We start from the raw sequence: 19,367 nt of genomic DNA, 5'->3' as shown, positions 1-19,367 counted from the left end.
CTTTTTTTTAAAACTTTTAGGTTCAGGGGTACACATGTAGGTTTGTTATCCTGGTAAACTCACATCACGGGAGTTTGTTGTACAGATTATTTTGTCACCCAGGTACTAAGCCTAGTACCCAATAGTTATTTTTTCTGCTCTTCTCCCTCCTCCCACCCTCTACCCTAAGGAGGCTGCTGTGTCTATTGTTCCCTTCTTTGTGTTTGTGAGTTCTCAACATTTAGCTCCCACCTGTATGTGAGAGCATGCAGTATTAGATTTTCTGTTCCTGCGTTAGTTTGCTAAAGATAATGACATCCACTTCCATCCATGTTCCTGCAAAAGACCTGATCTTATCTTTTTTATGACTGCATAGTATTCCGTGGAGTATATGTACCACATTCTCTTTATTCAATCTGTCATTGACGGGCATTTAGGTTGATTCTATGTCTTTGCTACTGTGAATAGTGCTGCAATGCATATTTGTGTGAATGTATCTTTATGGTAGAATGATTTATATTTCTCTAGCTATATACCCTGTAATGGGATTACTGAGTCGAATGGTAGTTCCATTTTTGGCTCTTTGAGGAATTGCCATACTGCTTTCCACAATGGTTGAACTAATTTACACTCCTGCCAACAGTACATAAATGTTCCCTTTTCTCTGCAACCTTGTCAGCACCTGTTATTTTTTTATTTCTTAGCAACAGCCATTCTGATTTGTATGAGACAGTATCTCATTGTGGTTTTGAATTGCATTTCTCTAATGATTAGTGATATGAGAATTTCTCAATACTTGTTGGCTGCATGTATGTTTTCTTTAGAAAAGTGTCTGTGTTATTTGCCTACTTTTTAGTGGGGTTGTTTGGTTTTCTTCTTGTAAATTTGTTTAAGTTTATTACTGAAAATTGATATGGTTAATCAGAATACTAGCAACTAACTTTTTTTGAGACAGGGTCTTGCTCTGTTGTTCAGGCTGCTGATAACTTTCAATACCATACCATTGCCTTAGATTTTTTAGACTCTTCTAGTATGTGCCTGCTGATTGCATCTACTTAGGTGTCTCTATAAAGCAAACACAGAATTTCTATATGTACCTTATTTTTTACAGGGAAGAGAACTTAAAGCAATTTGCTGAAAGATGCCAGAATATTCTAGAGAATTGAGACTTCCTCACAAATGCAAGAAAGGCCAAACTAGAACAAAAATAGTAAAGCTCTGAATGTGATATCAAATTTCATTGCATTCAATGTCTAAAGTAAAATTCTCTGAAATCTAAAAGCTGTGACTTAACATCTCTAGGAATTACTTTTATGTTTGCAACTTTGGAGGCAAAAATATTCCTGAGTTCATTTACTTGCAAACAACTAGTTTTCTTACCATGATTTAATTTTGACTTATCCCAACCCTTATCTGTTTCAATGTTGATATTTATGAGTTCTTTAGACTGTTCTTAAGATCATCATCATATATATTATATCTATTCTTCTACCCTCCTTAGGTGAAACTAGTTGTTTATTTACAGGAAGGCACAACATCTGATAACTGAATATCACAAATGGTTACATGTTTTGATTTTCACTTTCAAGTGGCAATGACAGATATCCAGTTAAATTATGTACTGAAAGACTTAACAATTCTCCTTTTTAAATTATCTACCCCTAATGGAGCGGTGGGGAACCAAGTTAGTTTTGTTTTTAAATAGAAATTATTGTCTTTGCCTTTACTCAAGAATTTAGATTTTAAAAATTATAATAGGCTGTTATGGGTAAAATAAACATTGGGGAAATATTCAGAAAGATCCACAACAGTCATGTAGTAGTAATAGCAGTATTTGGAGGGGAAATGAAATGAAACTAACGTCAACTCAAACCTTAAATAGCTGTGAATGCAATTATAACAATTCATCATGTCCCTTCACACTTGATTTCTGGTAAGTCTTTCCTAAAGCAAAGTCCCAGAAGACGCAGGTGATAGGCATGCCTACCAGCCAACTGCCATGCTATCAGTCCCCAAGAGAGCAGTTTCTCCTGCTGACAATTAGTAGTTTTTCCACATAGGCACTCTGCCTTGCAACATTAGCTCATCTATTCTCTTGGACTTAAACAGGAGGACCTGACTCTGTGTGACATCAGTTCAGAAGGAGATGCTGGTGTTTCTGACGTATTTGCAAGGAAAATGAGTGAGATTCATCAGAATGCCAGATGATGCACTAAAGATTGTTATATAGCTGTCACTGCTATTATTGTAAAGGTTCTTACAATAATAAGAATATTCTTAATAATGGTAGTTTATGAAAGGAATAAAGAAATACTGCATTTTTTATCTACCCCCTGAAAGACATTACGTACTTAGACACATGGAGGAATTATTAAAATAAAATGGTTCTAATTGTATAGCACCCTGTAATTACATATTGCAATTATGCTGGGGCAGTTCAGGTGTGATTCATTATTTCACTAATGCTTCTTTGTTATTTTTTTCTATTATGGTGGGAACTCTTCCAACAGTGGCAAGAAAAGTGGGGGAGAGAAGAAATCTCTGACAACCTTTTTTTTTAATGAAACAATTTAAATATACAAAATATTTTTACTGCAAAAGCTTAAAATGAGTTTTAGCAATAGTAGATGAGGCTAATCAGAACAGAAGTATTTATGCAGTATATTCAATTAAAACATTATTAGCAGCATCATAACTAATAACAGTAGACATTTCTATCAGCACTCAGAGAATATGGTAAATAAGTATTTTATGTTGAAAGATATTATAAATACAAACATAATAAAGAATTCTTCCCTCCAAAATCGTGTGGTATAATAACTGGGTTATGTTGGAAGAGCACAACGTTATGTTTCTAGATAGAAATAGTCTAAAAAATTGACTTTATATTTTTAAATGCCTGGAAGCAGTGAAGAGAGGGACAGATTCAGTTTGTGAAAACTTGAGATACAATTCTGTCTTGGGAGAGCAAAGAGGGGGCGGAATCATAGTCTTGGAAGGGAAATTGATGGATGGAGAACCCTATGGATACTCACATCTGCTGAATTCCTGCTCTTTTCCCTTTGGGTGCAATGTATTCAATAATGCATTCGAGTCACATCCACACCAACTGCGAAAATCTTATTGTGGTGTTATCTCTGTGACTGCTCTTTCACTTGTTGAAATTTCCTGGGCAAAATTTGCCTGCAGGAACATGAGCTTATGCAGTGGGTTAAATGGCATTTCATGTAGCTGTAAAATCACTTTGAGGGTCTGATTTTTTTCTTTTATGTCATATCATCATTGCCTATGTTTCTCAGATGTTCTCAGCATAAACGGCAGTAGATAAAGGAAAATTTCTGTCCCATGAAGGTTTAATTTGCAGTTTTTAAAGATAGTCCATTTTCCTTGTTTAGGAGTGTCTCTTTCTCCTTGACCTTTTCCATGCAGATGTGAAAACTGAAAACTGAATGTTTTATAAAGGCAGGAGAAATCTTGCTTTAACTTTTTTTCAGCATCGACTATAAAATCAGCATCAGAGTCATTGAATTACATATGTATTTCTTCAGGAATACGTGATCATTTGAAAAGCTATATTCAATCAGAAGCTTGTGAGCTTTGATGTTGGGGCATGAGGTCACAGGTAAAAGTGATCATGCATAAAGTAAAGCATGCAGAGTGTGGGTTTGTGCCACAGGCAGGAGAGAGCCTCTGCTATAAGTAATGGTGCTGGAGAAGCCATGTGAAGGAGCCAAGATGTAACCAGCTTGGACAGGGTGCCAGAACCCAGGGTCCGTCACCCCTTCGTGACCAGATGATCAGAATTTGAGTTGAGCCTCAGGGGAAGGGTGCTGCCTCATATTTTGCCAGATGTCTCCAGCAGACTCTCGGAGTGCTTGCCCACTATCCAGTCAATGATGCTTTTACTAAAGGTAGAAACTTCATTAAAAATACATATAACTGAGTAATTCAGTATTCGGGTTTTAGTATTATTGCTTACTACGTTCTTATCAAGCTACAATAGAAACATTTTTCAGGAAATAGGAATATCTGTGTGCATTCCTCATCAAAAGTCAGCTATTGCTATTTGCTTTTGTGATCTATGGGCTCTTGTGATGCTTATTTAGTGGAATACACTCATTTCTAGAGCCATTTATACTGGGAAAGAAGGGAAGGAGAAGAGGAAGGAGGCAGGAAGTATAAAAGCAGGGATTGAAAAATTTTGATAGGAAATGTTTAAATTTTTAATTTAATAAAATATTGGCTTCCCTTTATTATGGGAAATGCCACATGGGCCTTTCCACTCACTCCTTGCCTAGTTCCAGAGCCCCTTCTTAGATCTGGAGTGCTGCCTTTTATTCTTCTTTGTCTGACGAAGTATTATATTTTGGAGACCCTCCTACGAGTGGCATGCAGTATATTTTCTTCATCCTAATCAGTCGTGATTTTGTATATTTGCTTCCAGGGTCATTAGTACTCTAGACTTTAGTTGCAACTTCAGTGATTTGGGTTTCTGGGGACTTCAATGGGTTTTGGAACACAGCACAACCTGAAGCATCTTCTGATAGTCATTTCAGGCTGTAACAACTTTTGTCTGGCTTCCCCTCCTTATCTGTTCACAAAGAAACTGAAGCCTTTATAGCATTTTCTCTCCAGAAATATTAGTTTCAGCTTTTGTTTTTCTCTTTTACAATCATAACAGAAAATCTTCGGGGGGAAAAATAATGCCACTATTGCAAATCTACAAAATATATACAACTTTGTAGATTTCTGCTTTCCTGGAAAATTTATCGATATAAAACTTATTGATGTAAAACCTCTTATTTTTTCATTGTGTCACTCGGATCAGCCAAGTTTATAGACCCAGATGTCATTTCAAAAAGGTCCAGACTATTCTCTCTTTGTTTCCCCGATTAGACTGGAGATTCTTATGAGGAGGGCTTCCTGTTCCTCTTTGTATCTTAGGCCCTGGCATAGAGCCTAGCACCCAATAGCTGCTCCACAGATGCTTTTAAAATTGAATTGTGAATGCCTTTAAACAAATTTTATACAAAACGAAGTATATGCTTCCCTTTTTCTCCCTATTAAAGCAGTTTCGGACTATTTTCCTCACATGGTCTTAGGGGAGGACTGGTCTCTCCACCTGTGACTACAGTCTCACCATAACATGAATGAATTTGCTAGTATCAGACTGGAATTACTGTCACTGTTCAAATACCCTACACTTCCACTGCAAAGTAGTTCTTTCAGTCCTCCATCCTGAAGAAAGCATACACCTAGAGCCTGGATGACTTGCTTCTTAGGAGGCCTCACTCTTAGCTTAAGCGAGGCAAGTATTTTGTGTTGGTTTTTCTTTAACGGAAATGCAATTTGTATTAGCCTTGAGGTAATTGACTATGATGCATTGGAACAGATGGCACCCAACTGGTGATAATTATGTTAGTGAACCCTTTGGTGGTGCTACTTGGAGATCACAGATAAGCTTTCCCTTTACGTAAAACCTAATGAGATAGAATGTTATCACCTTAAGTGCTTCAGTTAGTAGAGCTCAGTTTAAATAGAACTTATCAGACAATGTTGGCAGTAAAGATAGTATAGTCAGGAGGAAAAATGAATATTGCCTTTACATTTTATTCCTTGCAGCAGACTCAACACATTTAGACAAAATATTTGTATTTGAGACACAATCTGCTGAAAGTAGACAAGAAAGGTCTTTATAGTTAGACCTGGACTTGAATTTCAATCATGTAACTTTCAACTAATGGAGACTCGGGAATTTGATTTATTTCTCTCAGCCAGTTTTCTCATCTGTAAATTGGAGAAAAAACATAATTCTATATTCTGTTTATTTATGCATGAATAAAAGGTGAAGTTTTTAGCACAATGCCTGTCAAGGTAGGCTCATTTAAAATATTTGTTAGATTCCCTTTCCTTCAATACATCTGGTATTGATCTGAAAATTTATAGTTAAAAATTAATGCAGGTGAAGAAAATATAAACCACCTCACCTAATGATTTATTTTTGATAAATTTGTCCAAATGTTATGCATATTAAGTAATCTGTCTTCTAGAAATTTAAAATAAAATGAGAAGTTTGTTTATGGAAAATCATGATAAAATAATGCAGGAAAGTGGTTGGGAGTCAGAAGACCTATTCTCTTGTTCTACCTCTGCCTCAAACACAATATATCAAATAAAATATATTAATTTTATTGTTTTTTATTCATAATGGCTTTATATTCCCACTGCTATATTCAAACCTAACCCTTTTCATCTTGTTTACAGACAACTGCAGTAGTCTTGTAATTCAACTTTCTATTTTACATTTGTACTCAAATTAAGAAAAAAACATTGCTTCAAGTAATATTTTGCCTAGATTACTGAAAATTTGAATATCTTTATAACTAAGTTCACATTTTTCTCAAATAACTGACTAGGGAAACCACAGTATACCTCAAGCACATGCTACAGACAGCAATATTACTGTGACAGCTTATGAAGTTATGCAGTGTATAGTCTGTTTGGCCTTGCATTAAGGTTTTGTCTATAATACGTCCAAATCAATCATTTAAGCAATTATTGGGTCTTATAACCCTTCTCTGATTTTTCGTTTCATTGTCCATGCCATAAAGTCCAGAGAATCAGAGAAAAACTGTGATTCACCATCCTTATATTTAGGTCTGACATGCCTTCCCAAATCTATTTCCCCATTGTGTCCTAATAAGAATCTGCTATGCCATCCAGACTGGTCTTGCGTAACTCTTACCCAGACCAATCTAGAGGCTGACTATGGAGCAAAGTATAGAAAGGAGAAACGAGAAGTGTCAAAAATGGGTAGGGCTAGATGAAATAGTTTGAAGATAAAGCAAACCAAGTAGAAAAGTTATAGGTGTTACTAGAAGGGGATCAGGAGACAAAACCCAGAAATTTGTCGGGGTTACCAAACCATAATTCCATTAGTTGAGAGAGACCAAATGAGTAGAGAGATTGAATCCTGTAGCTATTTGATGAGACCTCTATTAGACATGAGAGAGAGATGGCATTTGACTGTCTTTTAAATAGAAAGAAAATCAAAATCCTAACCTCTTGATTAAAGCCCTGTAAATGACCACTAAGAAAAGAATGTATAAGGAACATTGAGTAAAATTAGAAGCACATTTTCATAAGAATGAGAAAAAGTAATTCATTGACTTGGTTTCTATACTTCATAAAGCCTATTTGTAGTTGCAGAAAAAGAAAATTCTTATTGCAATTAAAACAATCTGGGGTTACCAAAATAGCATCAGAGACTCTTTGTTAACCTGACTTCTGTCATTTCTCTCATTGCCTTATGCCCAACCTCAGATTCTTGTGAAAATGAAGGCAAAAAAATTACGGATCTCAGACGGTGTGCTGGGAGATTAATGAAACACATTCTGGAACAGAGGGAGGATTGAAAAAATAACACCAAGTTTTCTGTGTCTGTTATATGAGCTGCTTCATATCAGCATCCTGTAGCCAAACTCTCTCTCCTCCCTCCTAGAGCCCCTCTCCTCCAACTTTAGCACGTCTATCACATCCTGCTGCACATTAGCAAATGAGCTTCTCAACCTCCATGTTATGGGAATAGTAAGTAATATTGCTATTGACAGTGCTATCACATACCCCAGAGGCCTAAGGTGTATTCACATTAAAGAAAAGTGAGCTCATTACTATGTGTACAATATTCATTGATAATTTTATAGGTATTATATGTATCCTATTAAAATTCAATTAGGGATTTATTATATACTTAATGTGGTGCTACCTATTACTTTAACTCAGATATTGTGAAGAGTAAATAGATAAACAACAAAATGACAACCTAAAAGAAAAAAATCAAAAGCTTTAAGAAACAGCGTTTTAGTGACGGCTGCCGTACCCAGGGTGGATCCTTGCTAGAGAGACACAGGAAGTGTTCAGAGCAAAGGGTAGGGCTGCCATTCAGTTAACACTTACTCTGGAAGTTGCTCTCTTCCTAAGAAAAAGGAGAGGTGTTCATAAAATTCACATCATTACTGAAGCACAAAGATCAAAGAATTGTCTTCAAATAGTCAGCTGAAGCTCATGCTTTATGAAATTAGATGATAATTGTGCAGTTCAGCATTTGAATAGATGGGTGCTGTGGTAAACAGGAACAGAAATATCCAGAACTAAGTAATAAATGAAGAAACATCTGTAATTGAGAGTTTAAATGTGGTCCATACAAGACACAAAGTCTCACTCTTCTTTTCATTGTATATCAGCTCTTAGCAAGGGGGTGATGAGTTCAGCCTGAGCTGATAATGAATTTCTGACAAACTTGAGGAGGAAATCAAGTAGTCTCTTGAAGCCATTGAGGGTTTTTTTTATTATTATTATTTTTCTCTATTTAGCTAATGGAGTTACAAATACCATAATGAAGTGGGTTGGGAAGTACCAGTAATCTCATATTGAAGTGCTTGGTGGAATTTTGTTTATATTATTTATGATTAACTTAAAGTTTTCATGAACTGAGTATTGTTTATTCCCCAGTTTGAATAAGTTATTGACTTATGCCAGTGTCATCTTCATAAAGGTCCTGTGACAAAAATTTCTTTAATTATTATAGATGTATATTCAGACTCTGACCCCATCAAATTATTGCTTTGAGGATTTCACATAAAAATAGGCAGACCATATATGGAACACTACTTACAAAACATATCTAGTATTTATTCCTTTCTAGATATTCTTACTAACACATTGGCAGTCCGTGGCTTTTCTTTAATGGTAGCTTTTAATAAATATTTGGGGCGATCAGGGAAAAAATATCTGACCCATATCTATATAGATATATAGCCCTATATAGACATTTATATCTAAGTATATAAAATATAAATATGCATTCACAACAAATTTTTACACCATGTTAAAACACTCTTACATATTTTATCTTGTCTTTTTGGAGTGCTTCTTTATTTTTAAAAACTAATCCTTGAATAGGATGAGTGTGGTGGCTCACGCCTGTAATCCCAGCACTTTGGGAGGCCGAGGCGGGAGGATCACGAGGTCAAGAGATTGAAACCATTCTGGCCAAAATGGTGAAACCCTGTCTCGACTAAAAATACAAAAATTAGTTGGGCATGGTGGCACACACCTGTAGTCCCAGCTACCTGGGAGGATGAGGCAGAAGATTCGCTTGAACATGGGAGGCAGAGGTTGCGGTGAGCCAAGATCGTACCATTGCACTCCAGCCTGGGCGACAGAGGCAGACTCTGTCTCAAAAATAATAATAATAATAATAATCCTTGAATAGATTATGTTGCCCTGTATATCTCCCATATCTATGCAGGAGTCAAAAAGTATAACAAGTATCACTGTAGATCACTACACGAGAAGTTAAAAGACAAAAAAGTCTGATTAAAAGCAAAATTGATTATATGGATATCATTAAGTATTTACAGCATTTCAGTCATTCATTCATTCCACAAATAATTAAGTGCCTACTACTTACAGGTAGTCTTCTAGGGCTAGAGATTTGGTAGGAGAGTCAAATGATGAATAAATAACACGTATCTTGGCAGAGGATAAGTTCAGTGCAGAAAAGGCAGGGAAGATGGCTAGGAAGTACTTGCTATTTTATGGATGATCAGGGATGACCTCTCGAGTTTCCCATAGATGAGGGCCAGGGCCAGGAAGGAAGAGCATCTAGGCAAAGGAAGCAGCATGTAGGAAGGCCTTGAGGCAGGCAACACTCAAAGAACAGCAAGGTAGGGAGCACACGTCATGTATGAATTTGAAGGTCACTGAGTACCATTGGGTTTTTTCTGACAAAGAGAAGGAACCCACCGAAGTGTTTTGAACAGAACAGTGACATTATTTGACACTGTGAACAGTGACAATTCAAAGGAGATATGATGCTGATGTTAATAATGTAGCAATTGGAGTGGTGCAAAGTGGTCAGATTGTTGGATGTAATATAGTATTTCAGAGAATAGACAACAGATTCAATAAATGCTAACATCAACTATATTGGTTAGATTTTTAACATTTATGAAAAATTACAGATTGTTTCAAACCATCCCTTGAACATCTCCCTTATTCCATTGCCTATACCTGCAAGCCTAGAGAAAATCACTATTGTAATTTTCCATATATCTTTGTTAATCCTTATACTTTACTCCATAATATATGTTCATAAGCAATATAAAGTATTTATATGTATATTTAAATTTTACATAAATACTATTTACCATAATTTTCTCACTCAACCTTATTCCTTAGAGTTCTGCCAAACTGATGTATAGATTTATATTATTTCCTTTCCTTGCTAGTCTGTATTCAACTGCATGATTATACCATAAATCCATTCTTATATTAGTGGATATTTAGATTGTTTGACTGTTTCTTTTTTTTTTTCTTCTTTCTTCTTTCTTCTTCTTTTTTTTTACTTGAGACAGAGTCTTGCTCTGTCACCCAGGCTGGAGTGCAGTGGCGCAATCTCGGCCCACTGCAACCTCCGTCTCCTGGGTTCAAGAGATTCTCCTGCCTCAGCCTCCCAAGTAGCTGGGACTACAGGCACCCGCCACCATGCCTGGCTAATTTTTTGTATTTTTAGTAGAGACGGGGTTTCACCCTGTTAGCCAGGATGGTCTCCATCTCCTAACCTCATGATCCGCCCGCTTCGGCCTCCCAAAGTGCTGGGATTACAGGCATGAGCCACCATGCCTGGCCAGGGAATTAGATTGTTTCTAGTATTTTCCCTGTAATTAAAAAAAAAAAAGATTAAAAAACAAAAACCTGTGATCAATATCCTTGTACATGACTACTTGTAGACCTGTATAAAACTTTCTCTGGGGGGCAAATAACTATAAGCTGAAATCTATTTAATAGACCTCTTCTAATTTATTAATAATAACAGATTTCCTTTTGGAGTGATAGTAAGAATTTACATTTCTTCAGTAAAATTTGAAAGTTCTCATACATTTATTCATACTTAGTATTGTCAGGCTCTTCATTTACTACCAATTTGATAAGTTGTGAAATGGTTCTCTAATAATTTTCTTAGAATTTCCCCCAACATGACAAATCTTTCAAATGTTAATTAGTCATTTGGATTTTTTCTGTCAATGAATTATCTGCTAATTTCTTTTTTATAATTGGAGTTCTTCTCTTTTATTCATTCCGTAGTAACTCTACTTATGTTCTTGATATCAATACTTTGTTATATATATTGCAGCTATCTTTTCCTAATTGGTGGCTTGTCTTTTAACTTTGCATATTTTTTTAAATTAGATTTTAAAAATATTTTACTATTCATTCACGTATTAATTTTTCCCTTTATATTTTATGCGTTTTGTGTCTTGTTAAATAAATCTTTTATTTCTTTTGTGTTTTTGATCTATTCATTTGAGAGAAGTATGTAAAGTTATTTCTCTATAATCACAAAACACCACCTTCTTTAAGAAAGTCTCTCAGTTTTGCTTTATGTATTGTGAAGATATACTGTTCAGTAGTAGATTATTTTTTAAATAATCACAGGATTTTTAATTAATCACAGTGATTTTTATTTTATACAAAACAGGCCCGCTTTAGACTATTAATGAGTTTGCCAAAACATATTTTTATGGTATTAATGATGAGATATAAGCCTTCTTTCAGTTAGAATTTGTATAATATACTTTTTGCCATATGTTTAAACTTTATTTTGGTATGGATTGATATTTTACAAATTTTTCAATAAATATTCAAATGAGTACAATTATATCTATACTGAACATAAAAAATAAAAAATTGATGAAAGTTTAAGTGCCTCTGTGTCTGTTTCACTGACTGCAACTCTCCTCCTGTCTTTGTGTTAATTTATCTTCAATTTGGTATTCAAAATTTTCCTTGCATTTGCATTACATAGTTATATTTATATAGACATATGAAAATCTATTTCGGGGCCGGGCGCGGTGGCTCAAGCCTGTAATCCCAGCACTTTGGGAGGCCGAGACGGGCGGATCACGAGGTCAGGAGATCGAGACTATCCTGGCTAACACAATGAAACCCCGTCTCCACTAAAAATACAAAAAAATTAGCCGGGCGTGGTGGCGGCGCCTGTAGTCTCAGCTACTCGGGAGGCTGAGGCAGGAGAATGGCGGGAACCCGGGAGGCGGAGCTTGCAGTGAGCCAAGATCGCGCCACTGCACTCCAGCCTGGGCGACAGAGCGAGACTCCGCCTCAAAAAAAAAAAAAAAAAAAAAAAAAAAGAAAATCTATTTCTCTGGATATGTTTTACATAGTACTGTTTTGCCTTTTAAAAACTATTTACTTCTGTAATTTTGCGTGCTAAACTATGTTTGTTTGTCTTCTAATATTTATAACGTTGGGTGTGTCTGGTGAGTTTAATTCATTCTAATCTGGATGGTGTTTTTTTGGTATGAATTTATAATTTATTTTCTGATGTGCACTTTGTTTACATTTTTAAAAAAATTCTAAACAATGCTGTTACCAACATCTTTTATCTATGTTTCCTTGTGTCCATGCGAAACCATTTCTCAAGGATATATATATCTAGGAAGGGAATTGCTGGATCATATGATTGTACCAATTTACATTCCTTCCAGGAGATTATAAATTCCAGTTATCCCACATGTTTGTCAACACTTGATATTGTCAGACTTTAAACATTTGTGCCTCAGTGATGAGCGTGAAATAATATTTTATTGTGATTTTAATTTGCATTTACTTTTTACAGTGAAGTGCAATGTTTTTACCTCTGTTTGTAGGCCATTTGGGATTCCTTCTTTCTGAATTGCCTATTTGTATTTGTTTTCTATTTATCTACTCGCTTGTTTTTCCTTTTGCTGCTATTTTGTAGACTTCATGCATTCTATGTGCAAACTCTTCATTAATGATATAGTCTAATTTTTATTACCTTTGTATTTTGGGGGTCTCACTTAATATTTTCCTTTCTCAAGGTCATAAAGATTATCTCAATTGCCTTCTGAGCCTTAAGTTTTGTTTTCAGATTTACATTTGTAATACACTTAGAGTTGACTGTGTAGGGTATCAGATAGGCATCCAGCTTTTCTGCATTTGGACAGCCCTTAGGAATAGCCAATATCTCAACTGACCTGCAAGACCACTTCTGTCACCTCTCAGGCTTTCATTCTGAGTGGGTTTGCTTCTAGCTTCTCTGTTCTATGCCATTTGTTTGTATATCTCTCCATTCTACAAATATCACACTGAATCAGTTACATATCTGGTAGTGCAAGTCTTTGTACCTCAATATTCTTTGTAGATGATGATGCTAGACTTTTTGTTAGGAACTGTGTACAGATATGGTACATGTATGTATAAATGTGTGTGTGCTCACATACACATTCTCTATGTAAAGGACATTTTAAGCTGCCATTTGTAGACTATAAGTACATAGAAATGCAATTGATTTTTCTATATTTATCTTATAATCAGTGTTAAATTTTCTAATAATGTATCTATAGATTTTATTGAGTATTCTCTGTGAACAAACCTATCATCTGAATTTCTAATTTTTGTGGGTACATAGTAGATACATATTTATGGAGTATATGGGATATTTCAATACAGGCATATAATATTTAATAATCACATCAAGGTAAATGGGATATCCATCACCTCCAATATTTATCCTTTGTGTTACAAACAATCCAGTTATACTTTTTTAGTTATTTCAAAATGTACAATTAAATTATTGACCATAGTCTCCCTGTTGTGCTATCAAATACTAGATATTATTCCTTCTAACTATTTTTTGTATCCATTAACAATCCCTACTTCCCTGCTACACCCCAACAATACTCTTTCCACCTTCTGGTAATCATCATTCTATTCTCTATCTCCATGAGTTCCCTGATAAATTTTAATAGAAGCTAACAGGAATTCTTGGCACCTTGCTGACTTTTTGAAGAGACAATTTTATTTCAACATTAATAATACTGTTTGCTCTAGCATTTTGGCAGGCATCTTTTATTGAGTTAAGAAAATTCTTTTCTCTTGTAAGGTTTGTTAAAGTTTTTTATAAAAGAGGCACGAACATTCATTAAAATTCAACATTCATTAAAATAACCATGCATTCTAGTCTCCTTTGAGTTTTTAATGAGGTGGATTAAGTTAGTAGATTTTCTAATATGAAAGCATACTTCTAATTCTTAAATAACGTTATCTTCTTGTTTTTAAATATTACATTAGTTTGCTCATAATTTGGTTGGGATTTTCCATCTAGGTTTATAAGTAAGAATGGCTCAGATCTTTCTTTTTCATATTGTCATGTTGATTGGTGTTGGTACCAGGGTTATTAGTCTTGAGGAGTAATCTTATTTTTTTTTCTATTCTCTGGAATAGTTTGCATAAAAGTTTTAAATATCTATTTATTTTTTGTTTATTCGTAAAACCTAGTCAAGTAAAACAGTGCGAGTGGACAAGGAACAAAAAAATCCGTAACTGTTTGTGATCACTTAGCTGCAAACACCATTGCACTTAGACCAACCTAAACATCTATTTCTTATATATTTCTTGGTGCTCACCTATAAAATCATCTGGATTTTTTTTGTGTGTTAGTAGTTGTCTTTTGCTTTAAAAAAATACTGATAGTAATAGAACAATTTGTTTTCTTGTGTTTATCAGTTTCTTTGGGAAAGTTATATTTTTCAAAGATTTGTTCTATTTAATAAATTATTTTTCAAATGTTTTGACAAATTATTTTTATCTTTCAATTTTATGAATTTTTAAATTCATACAGGAATTTTGAAAAGAACCATCCTTGTCATGATCCTTTTTTCCCTCATAAATTATATTCAGTGGTCCTAGTTTTCACTTAATTTTCCAAGTTCATGTTTCAGGCTCATGTTTTGACTTCTCATGCCTTTACCGTCTCCCAGGGCCCTAAAGAAAGGCCTATTGGAAAAGTTTTTTGCTCCTTCTTACCACCCAGGGGCTTCCTGTTCCAGCTCCTCCACTGTCCAAGGTCTAAGACAAACCCTGATGTTCCTGGGTGTGCACTGGGAACCCAGTCACGGGCCCCTTACCATGAATTGTGAACAGACATCCCTGTGGCCATCATGTTCTCAGCTACCAATTGACATTTCAGCTTTAATTTCTTTATTTCTGGTGGCCAAGGGTTTTCCTTTATTTTGAGCTTGGCTATCTGGAAAACAGTGAGATTTTCTCCATAATTTTTGCTTTGAGACCTGGAGGAAGGGTTTGTCCCACCATCCTAGTCTGTCATATTGCCAGAAGTCTTTCAGTTTATTTCTCAAAGTAGCCCACCTATATCCTCTAAAAAGTAAATAAATTTTAACATAGTAGTGCAGTTCAAGGAAAAACGTGGTTCAGTGTTTCCCTCAAACTATAAAATGTTTCTTTATTATGTAAGTAATAATGTATACAAGTATTTCTATGTTTCTGCAATAATGTAAACTTCCTTGTAAATTGTTCTCTATAATATGTAAAGGATTATTTTAGTAGAGAATGTCTTCAATTGAAAGTGATATGAATCCAAAGGTTCTATGGTCCTCATATTCCTTCCTCTAATTTGGGGGCATAAAAGAACATCGGACCTTCTGTTTGAGAATATAATCTAATTCCCCCCTCTATTAGAACACGTTTAAGTTTTCTTTTACCTAACAGGGCAGAATGGTGCTTTTTCTATTGTCATTCACATCAGGAAATACATTATTTTATTCCATTTTTATTTATAGCCACTTGTTACAGTAGGTTACATTTATTTTCATAAATAGATTTTCTCAGGGCTTTCCTCCCGTGAAAATTATCTTTGGTGTGTGTGTGTGTGTGTGTGTGTGTGTGATGGTTTGACTACCTCAGACTGGTGTAATACTCCTGGGAGGATAATTCAGTTCACCTAATTATCGTGAGAAAAACAAGTTCATAGTCTCTAGTAGCAGATACTGGTGAGGCTCTGTCAGCTGAATATTAACAGAGCTGTAGACAATCTTACTAACAAGTTCCTGCCTCGCCAGTTCACAGTGTGAACCTGGGCCTTGCCAGCACCAGGTAGAGATTTTGTTATAGATGTTTGTTTGGGGGCTGATGATACCAGTTTGTGTGGCATACATACTAGTGCATGTGCTGGGCAGGAGGAAAATGAACAACACATTTTTAAAATTTTAACATGAATATTCAACACACTTGTCTCGGGAAACTTTTCTTATGGATGAAAAAACACATGTCTGTCAGACGCTTGTCATTGTGCCTGCCAAACCCCGCTAAGAAACAACAGTAGCCAACAATCTTTGAAAGATTTCGACTATCAAAGAGAATTCCAGCAATAGGGCGTGAGATTATGTCCTCAGTCTCATGAAATGCTGAAAACTGCCATAAAGGGACGTGGATCTGGGAACAAGCAGGTACTTTTAGAGTTGAAAGGATGCTATGACTCTTAAAAGTAATTTGCTCACATCTGCCTAACAAAATATCACTCCAAAAGGTACCCAAATTAACAGGCTATTTTTATTTCTTCGTTTGAAGAAAATTGAAAATACAGGGAGAGAAATAAATTCAAACTCTTAACTATCTAGAAATCATTCTGAAAAGGATCCTTCCTCTGAATTGAAAAACAAATTATAGATTAGCTCCTGTTCTTTCATTTCCAGCATTAATTAAGGATGCTGGAAATGATGCTTTGAGATGATGTGGGGGCATGGGGTAAAAAGAGATTGTAAATGGGAGAGAAATAATGTGTACTGTTTTATACAGGAAATTTTAATTATCACAATTATGCAGTGAAGAAGCTATTATCATTATCTCTATTTTACAGACAAGGAAACTGAGGCACGGAGCCATCCATGTGAACGAGTCTCGTAGTAAGCGATGGAACTAGGATGCAACTCTCTGGTGTGAGTGCCCCGCTGTGAGCGGTAAGGAAAGGAGTATAAGGTTAATGCGACAGGAGCCATGCAGGGTCTTAAGTGGCTGCAGTAAATTCTAGTTAATATTTTCATAAATATAAAGATGCCAATGCACAGGATGCATTTCCATCTTTCCAGTGTTGTGCTCCCCTTCCTTTTCTGTATTAAATTGATTTGAGGAATTGTTGGGATGGCATGTAAACAGTGCTTACTATATCATTATCAGCACACTGGGTCAGCCGCATCATAGACGAAAAGATACTCTGGTTTCAGAAGTAGGGTCATTTAAAATTGTAAACTATTCCTTTCTTCCTTGTGGACCACGCTGCAAAATAGAACATAGTTATTTAGTCACCTATCTCTCTTAACCTCTGTATCATCAAATTTATTAGACAGTCAAAGCTTTTATTGCTTTTTGGGAAAAAAATGCAATCCAAGATTTCACTGCTTTTAAAAAATATGTGCAAATATTATGTCTTACCCTAAGGAAAATTAACAGTGATCCTCTGAATTCGCTACTAAATATCTTTCAATCTAAGAAACTTCAGCTTTGCATTGCATTACCTCTGTGACAAAAGCAAAAGCAATTACAGGGTTGTCTGCTTTTTTCTTCAGCTTCTACACTGAATAATAGCTTAATCTAGCCCTTGATTCTAGTTGAGAGGCATTTCCTGGATCACAATAAACCTCATTTACTTTTTATTAACTATACTGTGTAATTGTGGTATTTTTTTCCTTATATTGCACTGAAATTTGCCAATCATTTCCATTCCAAGAAGTTAGTTTTGCCTCCAGTATCATCATCAGATCCAGTAGAGCCCTTCTCTGCAGCCCAGGTACATAATCCAAATAAGCTGTCAGGTAGCCTCCCACTAATTGTTGTCTTGTTTTCAAGAGAAACTTCCACAGTTTTGTCAATCATTCTTCAGGATGTGATTTTCTTATGATTTTTGCTACTCATTACCCCTTCTCAATCCATCCTACTTTGCCAAAAGCCCACTCAGGATACTACCCAGATGCAACACAATTCTGCAGATTTGGTCTTACCAGACAGAGTGCACAAAGGCAAAACTTGTTCTGGATGCTTTTTTTCTATCAATGCATTTGATTAAGAAGATCCCTAGGCTGGGCATGGTGACTTACACCTGTAATCCCAGCACTTTGGGAGGTCGAGGAGGGTGGATCATGGGGTCAAGAGATCGAGACCATCCTGGTCAACATGGTGAAACCCCCGTCTCTACTAAAAATGCAAAATTTAGCTGGGTGTGGTGGCGTGCACCTGGAGTCCCAGCTACTTGGAAGGCTGAGGCAGGAGAATCACTTGAACCCAGGAGGCGGAGGTTGCAGTGAGCTGAGATCACGCCAATCACGCCACTGCACTCCAGCCTGGGAGACAGAGCGAGACTCCGTCTCAAAAAAAAAAAAAAAAAAAAAAAAAAAAAAAAAAAATCCCTCATCAGACCATTTCTGTCATTTCTGTAAGAAAAATATGCCAAAGAGGGACCAAATAGGCAGAATAGTAGAACTGACTTGTATATACAAACATATATTTTTTAAGTAGAGGGGGACCAACAGAGAAATGTATCTTCTAGGGACTAGATATCAAGTACTCACATTTCTGTGGTTTTCTCGGCATGAATGCTCTCTGTGTCTCCCTTCTACTTGGCAAACATTCTCTTCGTCTTTCCAGCTCCTCCTGAATAAAGAATTCTTGCCTGCCCTCAACATCTGCTAAGTCAATCTGTCCTGAACACAGCACTAATGAGGGGGATAGTTATGTTCTGTCTATAGTCACAGTTGATTGGGCAAAGAGTTGGGATCCCCTAACTTGATGATGCCCATGGTGCAGCTCATAGGGTGGAGTGGGGCCTACTAGCTTCTCTTTGGGGATGTAGAAACAGAGAGACTAGGTGCAGGAGCAGCCAGGTCATGGGTTTTGTGGGGCTGCAGTGGCTCTCTTATGCCATGCAAGCTGATGTCCTGGGGACAACAGCCCATACAGAGAAGAGAATGGAGTGGACACACAGACAGAAACAGATTCTGTGTGTGAGGGACCATGTGGCCCTCAGTGGCTGCCCAGCTTCCTTGTGGCTTGCTGGCTACTTCCATTTCTAGTCCATGACTGTATTTTTAATAAACTCTACTTTGCTTGAGGTGAAGGGAAGACTTCACTCTTCTTTGAAACAAGAAGAGCCCTTGCCAAAGCCTCTTTCATGTGGAATGACCACCTTGAACCTGTGTTCTTCCACTGTAGCTGATCCATGCTTCCCCAGTGAGACACGCTACCCTTCTTGCTCCCCACTAGACTGCAAAGCTTCTGGAGAACCTGTATTCTGTTGGTACTTATTTCTCAATATAATAAGCCTTTGTTCCATGAATTTGTTATTACATAAAAGAATATTTATAGGATTGTGGATGTGCTACTTGTAACATTTGTTGGGTGTTAGGTATTTTTGTATTTCTATAAAAATTACTGAGCTTTGTTCTGGGATGTGGTTAAGGTACTTGGACATAGTTTTATCCTCTATGGTCTTATAT

General features: G+C 36.1%; 1 long non-coding RNA gene across 1 annotated transcript in view; it reads left to right on the top strand.

The window, feature by feature from the left end:
* Positions 1 to 19,367, top strand: part of LOC126947507 (uncharacterized) — a 158,149-nt gene that overhangs the window by 32,338 nt on the left and 106,444 nt on the right. The window contains exon 2 of the long non-coding RNA XR_007723107.1: positions 16,739 to 16,838. This is a non-coding gene — a long non-coding RNA (uncharacterized LOC126947507). The remainder of the gene's footprint in view (positions 1 to 16,738; positions 16,839 to 19,367) is intronic.

Source organism: Macaca thibetana, chromosome 2 (genome assembly GCF_024542745.1).
Source record: "Macaca thibetana thibetana isolate TM-01 chromosome 2, ASM2454274v1, whole genome shotgun sequence".
Taxonomy (NCBI): domain Eukaryota; kingdom Metazoa; phylum Chordata; class Mammalia; order Primates; family Cercopithecidae; genus Macaca; species Macaca thibetana.
This window is presented reverse-complemented; position numbering and strand designations above follow the sequence as displayed.